This window comes from Monodon monoceros, unplaced genomic scaffold (genome assembly GCF_005190385.1).
Source record: "Monodon monoceros isolate NGI ecotype Baffin Bay Population unplaced genomic scaffold, NGI_Narwhal_1 Super_Scaffold_2, whole genome shotgun sequence".
Classification (NCBI taxonomy): Eukaryota; Metazoa; Chordata; class Mammalia; order Artiodactyla; family Monodontidae; genus Monodon; species Monodon monoceros.
In genome coordinates, this window is record NW_021703776.1 from 75,111,430 (window position 1) to 75,122,814 (window position 11,385).

The window sequence follows — 11,385 nt, forward strand, 5'->3', positions numbered from 1 at the left end:
AAAAAAAAAAAAAAAAAAAAAAAAAAAAAAAAAAGAATACAAGTAATGATATGTAATAGGAAGAAAAATAAAGTAGGCTAAGGATATAAAGTCACTGGAAATTCTGCTTCAGATAATGTGGCAAAGCTGACATTTGAACATGAACTTGAATTAAGTCTGAGAGCCAGTTATGCAAATATCTGGGGAAGAATATTCCAGATGAAGGACACATCAAGGGCAAAGATCTTGAAATGGATTGATAATTGGCATGTTTGATAAACAGCGAGGTGGCCACTGTATTCTAAGCATGGGAGAGAAACAGGGATTGATAGAGAAGTAGTCAGGAGCCAAACATATAGAGCTATTTAGGCAAAGAGAAAGAGTTTGAATTTTATTCTAAATATGGGGGAATTTGGAGTAGAGTAATAAGATGACCTGAGTCAAAAAAAAAAAATAGTCACTCTGTATTCTCTAGAAAGAATAGTCTAAGGGAGGAAGATTTATTCAGGGAAACTAGTTAGGAAGTGATTGTAGTAGTTTACATGAAAGATGATGGTGATTTTATGCTCTAGAACTTGTGACCTATTCTTTCAGTACTCCTTCCATGTATTAGTTTTATGCCTGTTTTGAAATCAAACTCTATTCCTTTCTATATTTTTCAGATAATCATACAGTTTTTTCACTTAGATGTAAGGGGGCCAATTGAAACACTGGGTCAGGAAAACATATATAACCTAAATGCGATTTGACACCTGCAATAAGTCTCTTGATGGTTTCTCTTATTACTTGCCAAAACATTCCCCAATTACTACTCTGCATTTTCTTCATAAGACTCAGCATCATCTTCTGTCATCTCTGGACCAGCTGTTCTGATTGTGAAACTTCAAATAGTTTCTCTAATCACCAACCTCCCATGACTGTGTTTTAAGTTCTGAAAACAACCCAGGATAAATTTAGAAATCAAGAACAAAGCACATATGAGATTCAAGATTTAACAGCTTGTGCCTTTCAATGGCATCTGTCATCATGTATTTGAAAAACTATTTATCACCACAATTCCCTACTGTACTGTTTTGAAATGGTGGCCTTTTTATCTTCTTCACCCAAATATTTCATGTAAGCAAAATCACTAGGATGAGAATAGGAATATCATATTTGATAAATAACCAATTTCTGTGTGCATTGGACAAACTTAAAGGTTTCTGGCATCAGATAGATAGAAGTAAACATGAGATTTCCTCCAAGATTTTAAAATATTTATATCCAGCATTACCAGGTCACATATCAAGTTAGACTTTTTTCAGCTTCACACAAGCATGGACAACGTGTGATACAGCAGAACAGAGTGGCTCGTAAGAGTAAGAAGGTTCATATTAATGGTTTATTCTATGCCGTTGGGCATGAGCATCAACCATATGGGCTACAATTATCTCATTTGAGAAATTAGAAATTTCAATTAAGCATATTTAAGTTCCCTTTGTGGTATGAATATGTATACCTTTCTGAGGAATAAGATAAATCTTCCAGGTTTAGTTCCCCAACAAGATGATAGCATGAATCACTAAGAAAAAGGATACATTAGATCTTTAGCTCTACTGGTTCAGTGCGATCCATTATCAAGACAGATTTTTGCTCCTGAAGTGCTTATTAAATTAGTAACACACAATACAAAGTAATTTAGCTTGTAATTTTTAGTAGTTGCACAATGGGATTCTGTTCTATACTTTTAGAAAAATAAATCATTATTTTTACACATTTTAAGAACATAAGTCTGGTAAGATTCTCTTTACAATAAATGGTATTTTTTTCTCTCGCACCTGCATTAATAATACAAGTTTCCTCTCCTCTTTATTTTCAGCATCTCCCCAGTGTTCTTCTCTGAGAGTGTCAAAGTTAGTTTGCTAGCAGTAGATTATAAAGCAAACTAATCTCATCAGCAGGAGGATGTTATTGGGCTCAAAATCTTGCCTGTCTGTGGATACATTTTTTGTCAGGGTCCTGCCATCTCTCTCTCCACAAATTTTCTTCTGCAGACTCTTTGCTGAAATGAACAAGGCAACTCTGTGAAATGTAACATGCTGTTACATACTATTCTTTCCTGTTATATTCGCTTTACAGAAACTCTACAGGCCACATCAATTTAAACTGTGAATAAACTCCATATTATCATGGAATGATAATTCAGGACATTTTTATTTTGTAGACAATTTCCCATCTATAGAAAATTAATATTTAATTTCACAGGGAAATGTTTAGTATAAGTATGTGTCAATTTGCCATTGTGGTGTTTTCTGTCAATTTCCTATCCCCTGTGTTCTGAGTGATAGCAATTGATGCATCAGTAGGAAAAACCAAGGTACTCTGTTCAGCCCTTCAGGCAGCTAAACTGGAATCTTCCTGCAGTGAGATAACAACCAGTATAGGCATGAGCACTAGCAGAGAACTGAGTTAGTTCTACAGTTTTAGAAATAGTGAACTCAGTTTTTTTTTTTCAAGGAAAGGACAGATCATCTGTTAGTCATAGTCATAAACACGTGCAGGTCAAAATTAACTTTCTAAAGCTTCACCCTACACCCCCCCCCGACACACACACACACACGCGCACACACACGCACACACACACAAAGCAGAGGACCAGTTGAGGCAGCGTGAATGATACATGTGTTACTATCAATTTCCAATAACAAGATGTATCAGTAAGTTTTCCGGGTAGTGACCTCCCTTCACTTTCTTTTATCTGGTTAAATATAGCATTGGATGCTTTGTTAAAAAGGTTTTGTTTGGTTTTTTTCCTTCATCAGGGAGACTTTCTTCTACTCTTCCTTACATTTGGACACTGTCATGTTCTTAGACAAGAATATGACAAATACCCTTATTCAATTAGTTAACAAATCGCAGAGGTATATATGTAATAACATAGAGGGGATATCACCTCTATCAATTTCCTTGATTCAGAGTTGCTAGGTTTTATGGTGATTCCTATGTTTACTTCAGATTTCAGCTGTCAATTTTATTTTACCTTGCTTCCATGTACACATTATTTCCATCTGTTACAGCAGAGTGCCAATTATTTTGTACTATAGCTTGTTAGAATTTAGTAAACCTTAAGTATAGATGAAACTACACAAGGAGAAATGAGGATTTATGTGGCTTATGAGTATGTTTTAAGAAAAGCATACTAGACAGTTATAAAAGTAAGTTTATTTGCCTACATATCTTATTTGAAGTGATGAGAATTGCCATACAGTTTACAGAAACCACTGAAATTATTTCATTCAGTCCTGTGACTCTTGAAACAATCTGATATAGTGATAAAATGCATGCATTATTTGCTATCCCTTCTCAGTGTGTTTGTTTTTAATTGGCTGTTTTTTTAATTGGAAATTGTTTGATGTGTATTTATCTTCTGTTGATACTTGATGTGAATATTGATATTTCTTGTGCATAAAATGAGATGTTAGTTTAGGGATACATTTTTGAAATATTCTTTACCCTCAAGTATGTCACTGGTGTTTTATACCCCTTGGTATACCTGTTTAACTGCTCCCCTTTTCCTCTTTTTATTATACTCTCAGGTGGCATAGCTCTCCAAAGTTTCCCATGATTTATATTCTCCCAACAGTTACTGCTATGGCTGCTGCTATATATAGACCCCCTCATTCCTTAACCATGGTGCCAAATTGAAGATTTATATTGGATTTAAGCACAATACTAAATGCACCTTTATGTATATCTTCATGTGACCGTAACTTTAGAACCAAACAGCAATATGTGTTCTTACAAATATAAAGATGATATTTGGATAAGTAAAAACATATTTAATATAAGGATTATTTTTGAAAAGCCAAAAGACAATGGATTTGAATATTAGATTGGCTGCAAATTAGGTCCCAGGGTCCAATCTGGGTAATATTTAGTTTCCAAATGTAGAAATTCAAACTCAATTCCAAAATGATCTTTCATTACATCATTATATCAGTTAGACTCAAAGTGAATTAGCAGACATTTAAAAACCTTTTTATAAGAGTAGCTTTTTAACTTTGCTATAGATTTTTAATGAATCAACTTATTTTTTTACATCTTGATTTATAACTAGAATCTTTAGAAATACAATATTCTAAGAAATGATTGGGTACCCATTACCACCCATGGCCTAGCAGTTTAGGATGATCATCATTAGATAAATTAGGTTCCCAATTGCCATAAACTAGAGATAAATTGGAACTCAGAAGCCATTTTACTTTTAACGTAATTTGATCTCAAATGGGTAATCTTAATGAGAGTATCAAAAGGATTCTTAAGAAGATTCCAATTAATTTACCATGTGAGCTGAAGGGGAATGAACTGCACTAACATGAAGCAAAAAAAAAAAAAAAGTAGAATTAATATAGCAAAAATTGTCATACTGCAAGCAATTACACTTATATTTTCAACAGAAAAATATTAGAAAACCTCAAGTGACTTGTTAGGGGGCATGACTATGGAACACATTTTTAATAATCAGAAATATAAGCCAAATTGCTTTTTTAAATTAGTATTTATTTGAAATAAATGTGTTGTCAGATAAAACTGGTTAAAAAAAAAAAAACTATCCCTGAAATGATTATTTTTTAGAAATTATTCCTTGACACCTTAAGACCTGTCCTACACCTCAGAGACAAACACATTTAAAATTTAGCTATTTTATTTGGTAATTATCTCCATAGGTCAAAAGAATATCAGTGTAGTGTTATATCTTGCTTAATCAATTTAAACCTTACCTGACAACCTCTTTCGTAAGAGTTAATCATTTTGACTCAATTTTACCCTCTATTTTCCTCTCAGTATAATTATGCCTCAGTTTTTGCTTAAAAACATTGTTTCCGTGATGACTTGTAAAATACTGTTCACTGCTGAGCCAAGAAAATGCATCTGATTACATTTACTTCCTCTACTTCTTTTTTTTTTTTTTTTTTTTTTTTACTGGAGTTAAAAATTGCCCCCTTTTGACTTGGTTTACTTTCAGCCTATGACTGTCGCCCCAGAAAAGCTCTGTGAAATGCCTCATTTTTTCATATGATCATAGCCTTTATCTCATTTTCAAGCATATTTTATTTTTCTGAATACCTGCCTAGCGGAGACATTTGACCTCCTGCTAAAATACGTACCCTAGGCCTACTATACAACTATCATATGGATACTTCCTTTTTGCCATGATCCTGGGATTTTTTTTCACCTTTCTGCTGTGTTAGATAGCCTGTTGCCTGGATCACAGTTCTCTTCTCTCTTGGTTTATTTCCTTGTTTTGACAGAAATCATCCTTAGATAGCTTCCTGAAAAAGGTACAGGAGAGTCAAATTTTCTATACTTTGAAAGTCTAAAAGTACTTTTATTCTTCTCTGATATTTATTAGGTAATCTGAAGGGATGGAGCATTTGAAGTTGTAAATAGATTTTTCCTCAGAATTTTGAAAACATTATTCAAAATTCTTCTTGTTTCTACTGCTGCGTTTGAGAATCTTGTCATTCTGATTCACCATCCTTTGTACTGGACCTGCCTATTCTTTCAAATATTTTAGTGTTTGTCTCCTATTCACCCCGTTAATGAGGGAGGGTCTCACACTCTATGGCTACAGGGATATCTGAACATATGACCCTGACACTGAGCAGAGGATATTAACAGGGTTTTATTAGTCACGTGTACTTACTGTCCGGGGGAGGAGGATACTTCAGGGAGGTGCACTTGGGTAAAGGGCAGGAGGGCAGGGGAGGCAGGCTTTGTAATACCAAGGGGTTGGGCTGCACTTCACACCTGTGGAAGGATGTGATTGGCTTGTCTAAATCCCCTGGGCTGACAGGGAACTGAACCCCAGGGATAGGTAGGAACTCTGCCCGATCTCTTTGATAAGGAGCGTTGTTTGGCTAGGGAAACTTCTCTGCAGGAGCAGAGTGGGGTGGGGAGCAGGCCATTGACACAGTCCAGATTTTACCAAATATTAAGGCAGTGAATAACATTAAATTGGGGACTTACACCCCATTTAGGAATTTCCTCTTATTTTCTGTGTTCTAAAATTTCATGGTAAAATGTTTTAATAAGAGAGTCGTTTTCATTCCCTGTACCAAGCATTTTTTGGACCCTATCTCTCTGAAAAACCGTGTACCTATTTCTGAGATTTTTATTTTAATGATTGGTTTCAGAAGTTCGTTTCCTTTAGTTTCACTTTTCTCCTTTTGTTGAAGTTCTCATAGCCAGATTTTTGATTACTTCAATTTCTCTACTAATTTTCTAATCTGTTTCCTCCTATTGAACATCATCTTGTCTTCTTTTTATTTTCCTGAGAGATAAGACTTGACTTTTCTTCCAAATATTTTTCTATTTTTATAGCTATTATATTTACATTTCCAAGACCCCTTTCTTTTTCTCTAAATGATATTTTAGTATTGTTTAATACTTCTCCAGTATCTCTGAAGGCATTATTAATATATATTTTTTCTTTCATCATTGTCACCATTTCCTTTTTTCCATTTGCTTGCTTTGTCTAAATCATTCATCCTTAAATGTTGGCAGCTCATTTATATTTACAAATGAGGTACTAAAAATTTATTGGAAGCTCTGTGTGCATTGAAATTACTGTAAAGCAGTCAACTGTCCTGCCTGGGTGCAATAAATCTGGCTGCTGATTTTCTGGATCTACTTAGGCAAAAGTTCAGGTAGTCCGAGATGAACCTAATGCACAAAATACATTCCACATTGTGCACCTACATTGGGTATAAAGCCTGGAGAAAAATACAGACTTTCCCCACCTCTACTTTTAATCAACTTTCCACCAGGCTCTCATTTTTTGCACCTGTACCCACACTCAAACAGTATCGAGTATGTCAGATCCTGAAGCTTTCCAAAGGTTATGCTGGCTTTTCCATTAGCCTTCCCATTCCTTCACTCCCACTCCAACTTGAAGGCAGTTACATATGACTTCTTCCTCTCTGCTCAGTCTTTCATCATTTATTCTTCTGCCTCATATATGCAAATACTGTGGGACAGGTTTGCAGATTTATCCTACTCCCATTGAAAATGGATTCTGGGGTGTATAGTCTTGAATTTTTCTCCTTTTTTGATTTTCTTATTATTAAGGGAAATATTCTTAAGGTTAAGATCAAGGGTACTAAAGCTCAAAAATACCTTTTTTGAGACATTCAGAGAAAGATAGACAAAATGAAAAGGCAGAAGGTTATGTACCAGATGAAGGAACAAGATAAAATCCTAGAAAAACAACTAAATGAAGTGGAGATAGGCAACCTTCCAGAAAAATAATTCAGAATAATGATAGTGAAGATGATCCAGGACCTCAGAAAAAGAATGGAGGCAAAGATCAAGAAGATGCAAGAAATGTTTAACAAAAACCTAGAAGAATTAAAGAACAAACACTTGGAAAAATTAAAGAACAAAGAAACAGAGATGAACAATACAATAACTGAAGTGAAAAATACACTAGAAGGAATCAATAGCAGAATAACTGAGGCAGAAGCACTGATAAGTGACCCGGAAAACAGAAAGGTGGAATTCACTGCTGCAGAACAGACTAAAGAAAGAATGAAAAGAAATGAGGACAATCTCAAGAGACCTCAGGGACAACATTAAACACAACAGCATTCACATTATAGGGGTCCCAGAAGGAGGAGAGAGAGAGAAAGGACCCGAGAAAATATTTGAAGAGATTATAGTTGAAAACTTTCCTAACAAGGGAAAGGAAATAGCCACCCAAGTCCAGGAAGCCCAGAGAGTTCCAGGCAGGTTAAACCCAAGGAGAAACACACCGAGACACATAGTAATCAAACTGACAAAAATTAAAGACAAAGAAAAATTATTGAAGGCAACAAGGGAAAAATGACAAAAAACATACAAGGGAACTCCCATAAGGTTAACAGCTGATGTCTCAGCAGAAACTCTACAAGCCAGAAGGGAGTGGCATGATATATTTAAAGTGATGAAAGGGAAGAACCTACAACCTAGATTACCCAGCAAGGATCTCATTCAGATTCGATGCTTTACAGACAAGCAAAAGCTAAGAGAATTCAGCATAACCAAACCAGCTCTACAACAAATGCTAAAGGAACATCTCTAAGTGGGAAACACAAGAGAAGAAAAGGACCTACAAAAATAAACCCATAACGATTAAGAAAATGGTAATAGGAACATACATATCGATAATTACCTTAAACTTGAATGGATTAAATGCTCCAACCAAAAGACACAGGCTCGCTGAGTGGATGCAAAAACAATACCCATATATATGCTGTCTACAAGAGACCCACTTCAGACCTAGGGACACATACAGGCTTAAAGTGAGGGAATGGAAAAAGATATTTCTTGCAAATGGAAATCAAAAGAAAGCTGGAGTAGCCATACTCATATCAGATAAAATAGACTTTAAAATAAAGAACATTACAAGAAACAAGGAAGGACACTACATAATGATCAAGCAATCAATCCAACAAGATATAACGATTATAAGTATATATGTACCCAACATAGGAGCACCTCAATACATAAGGCAACTGCTAACAGCTATAAAAGAGGAAATTGACAGTAACACAATAATAGTGGGGGACTTTAACACCTCACACCAATGGAGAGATCCTCCAGACAGAAAATTAACAAGGAAACACAAGCTTTAAATGACATCATAGACCAAGTATATTTAATTGATACTTGTAGGACATTCCATCTAAAAACAGCAGATTACACTTTATCTCAAGTGTGCATGGAACATTCTCCAGGATAGATCACATTTTGGGTCACAAATCAAGCCACGGTAAAGTTAAGAAAACTGAAATCATATCAAGCATCTTTTCCGACCACAATTCTATGAGATTAGAAATCAATTACACAGGAAAAAAATGTAAAAAACACAAACACATGGAGTCTAAACAATACATTACTAAATAACCAAGAGATCACTGAAGAAATTAAAGGGGAAATCAAAAAATACCTAGAGACAAATTACAATGAAAACGTGATGATCGAAAACCTATGGGATGCAGCAAAAGCAGTTCTAAGAGGGAAGTTTATAGCAATAGCAGCCTACCTCAAGAAACAAGAAAAATCTCAAACAATCTAACCTTACACCTAAAGAAACTAGAGAAAGAAGAACAAACAAAACCCAAAATTAGTAGAAGAAAGAAATCATAAAGATCAGAGCAGAAATAAATGAAATAGAAACAAAGAAAACAGTAGCAAAGATTAATAAAACTAAAGCTGGTTCTTTGAGAAGATAAACAAAATTGATAAACCTTTAGCCAGACTCATCAAGAAAAGGAGGGAGAGGACTCAAATCAATAAAATTAGAAATGAAAAAGGAGAAGTTACAAGAGACACCACAGAAATACAAAGCATACTAAGAGACTACTACAAGAAACTCTATGCCAATAAAATGGACAACTTGGAAGAAATGGACAAATTCTTATAAAGGTATAAACTTCCAAGACTGAACCAGGAAGAAATAGAAAACATAAAGAGATCAATCACAAGTAATGAAATTTAAACTATATTAAAAATCTTCCAACACACAAAAGTCCAGGACCAGATAGCTTCACAGGTGAATTCTATCAAACATTTAGAGAAGAGCCAACACCTGTCCTTCTCAAACTCTTCCAAAAAAAATGAAGAGGAACACTCCCAAACTCATTCTATGAGGCCACTATCACCCTGATACCAAAACCAGACAAAGATACTACAAAAAAAGGAAAATTACAGACCAATATCAGTGATGACTCTAGATGCAAAAGTCCTCAACAAAATACTAGCAAACAGAATCCAACAACACATTAAAAGGATCATACACCATAATCAACTGGGATTCATCTCAGGGATGTAATGATTCTTCAATATATACAAATCAATCAATGTGATACACCATATTAACAAATTGAAGAATAAAAACTATATGACCTTCTCAATAGGTTCAGAAAAAACTTTTGACAAAATTCAACACCCATTTATGATAAAAACTCTCCGGAAAGTGGGCATAGAGGGAACCTACCTCAACATAATAAAGGCCATATACGACAAACCCACAGCAAACATCATTCTCAATGGTGAAAAACTGAAAGCATTTCCTCTAAGATCAGGAACAAGACAAGGATGTCCACTCTCGCCACTATTATTCAACATAGTTTTGCAAGTCCTAGCCACGACAATCAGAGAAGAAAAAGAAATAAAAGGAATACAGATTGGAACAGAAGAGGTAAAACTCATTGTTTGCAGATGACATGATACTATACATAGAGAATCCTAAAGATGCCATCAGAAAACTACTAGAGCTAATCAATGAATTTGGTAAAGTTGCAGGATATAAAGTTAATGCACAGAAATCTCTTGCATTCCTGTACACTAACAATGAAAGATCAAAAAGAGAAATTAAGGAAACAATCCCATTCACCATTGCAACATAAAGAATAAAATACCTAGGAATAAACCTACCTAGGGAGGTTTAAAGACCCGTACTCAGAAAACTATAAGACACTGATGAAAGAAATCAAAGATGATACCAACAGATGGAGTGATATACCATGTTCTTGGATTGGAAGAATCAATATTGTGAAAATGACTATACTACCCAAAGCAATCGACAGATTCAATGCAATCCCTGTCGAATTACCATTGGCATTTTTTACAAAACTAGAATAAAAAATCTTAAAATCTGTATAGACACAAAAGACCCCAAATAGCCAAAGAAGTCTTGAGGGAAAAAAATGGAGCTGGAGGAATCAGACTCCCTGACTTTGGACTATACTGCAAAGCTACAGTAATCAGACAATATGGTACTGGCACAAAAAAAAGAAATATAGATAAATGGAACAGTATAAAAGCCCAGAGATAAACCCACACACCTATGGTCAACTAATCTATGACAAAGCAGGCAAGGATATACAATAGAGAAAAGACAGTGTCTTCAATAAGTGGTGCTGGGAAAACTGGACAGCTACATGTAAAAGAATGAAATGAAAGAATGAAATTACTAACACCATACACAAAAGTAAACTCAAAATGGATTAGAGATTTAAATGTAAGACCAGACACTATAGAACTCTTAGAGGAAAACATAGGCAGAACATTCTTTGTCATAAATCACAGCAAGATCTTTTTTGATCCACCTCCTAGAGTAATGGAAATAAAAACAAACAAATGGGACCTAATGAAACTTAAAAGCTTTTGCAAAGCAAAGGAAACTACAAACAAGATGAAAAGACAACCCTCAGAATGGGAGAAAATATATGCAAACAAATCAACAGATAAAGGATTAATCTCCAAAATATATAAACAGCTCATGCAGCTCAATATTAAAAAACAACCCAAGCCAAAAATGGACAGAAGACCTAAATAGGCATTTCTCCAAAGAAGGCATACAGATGGCCAAGAAGCACATGA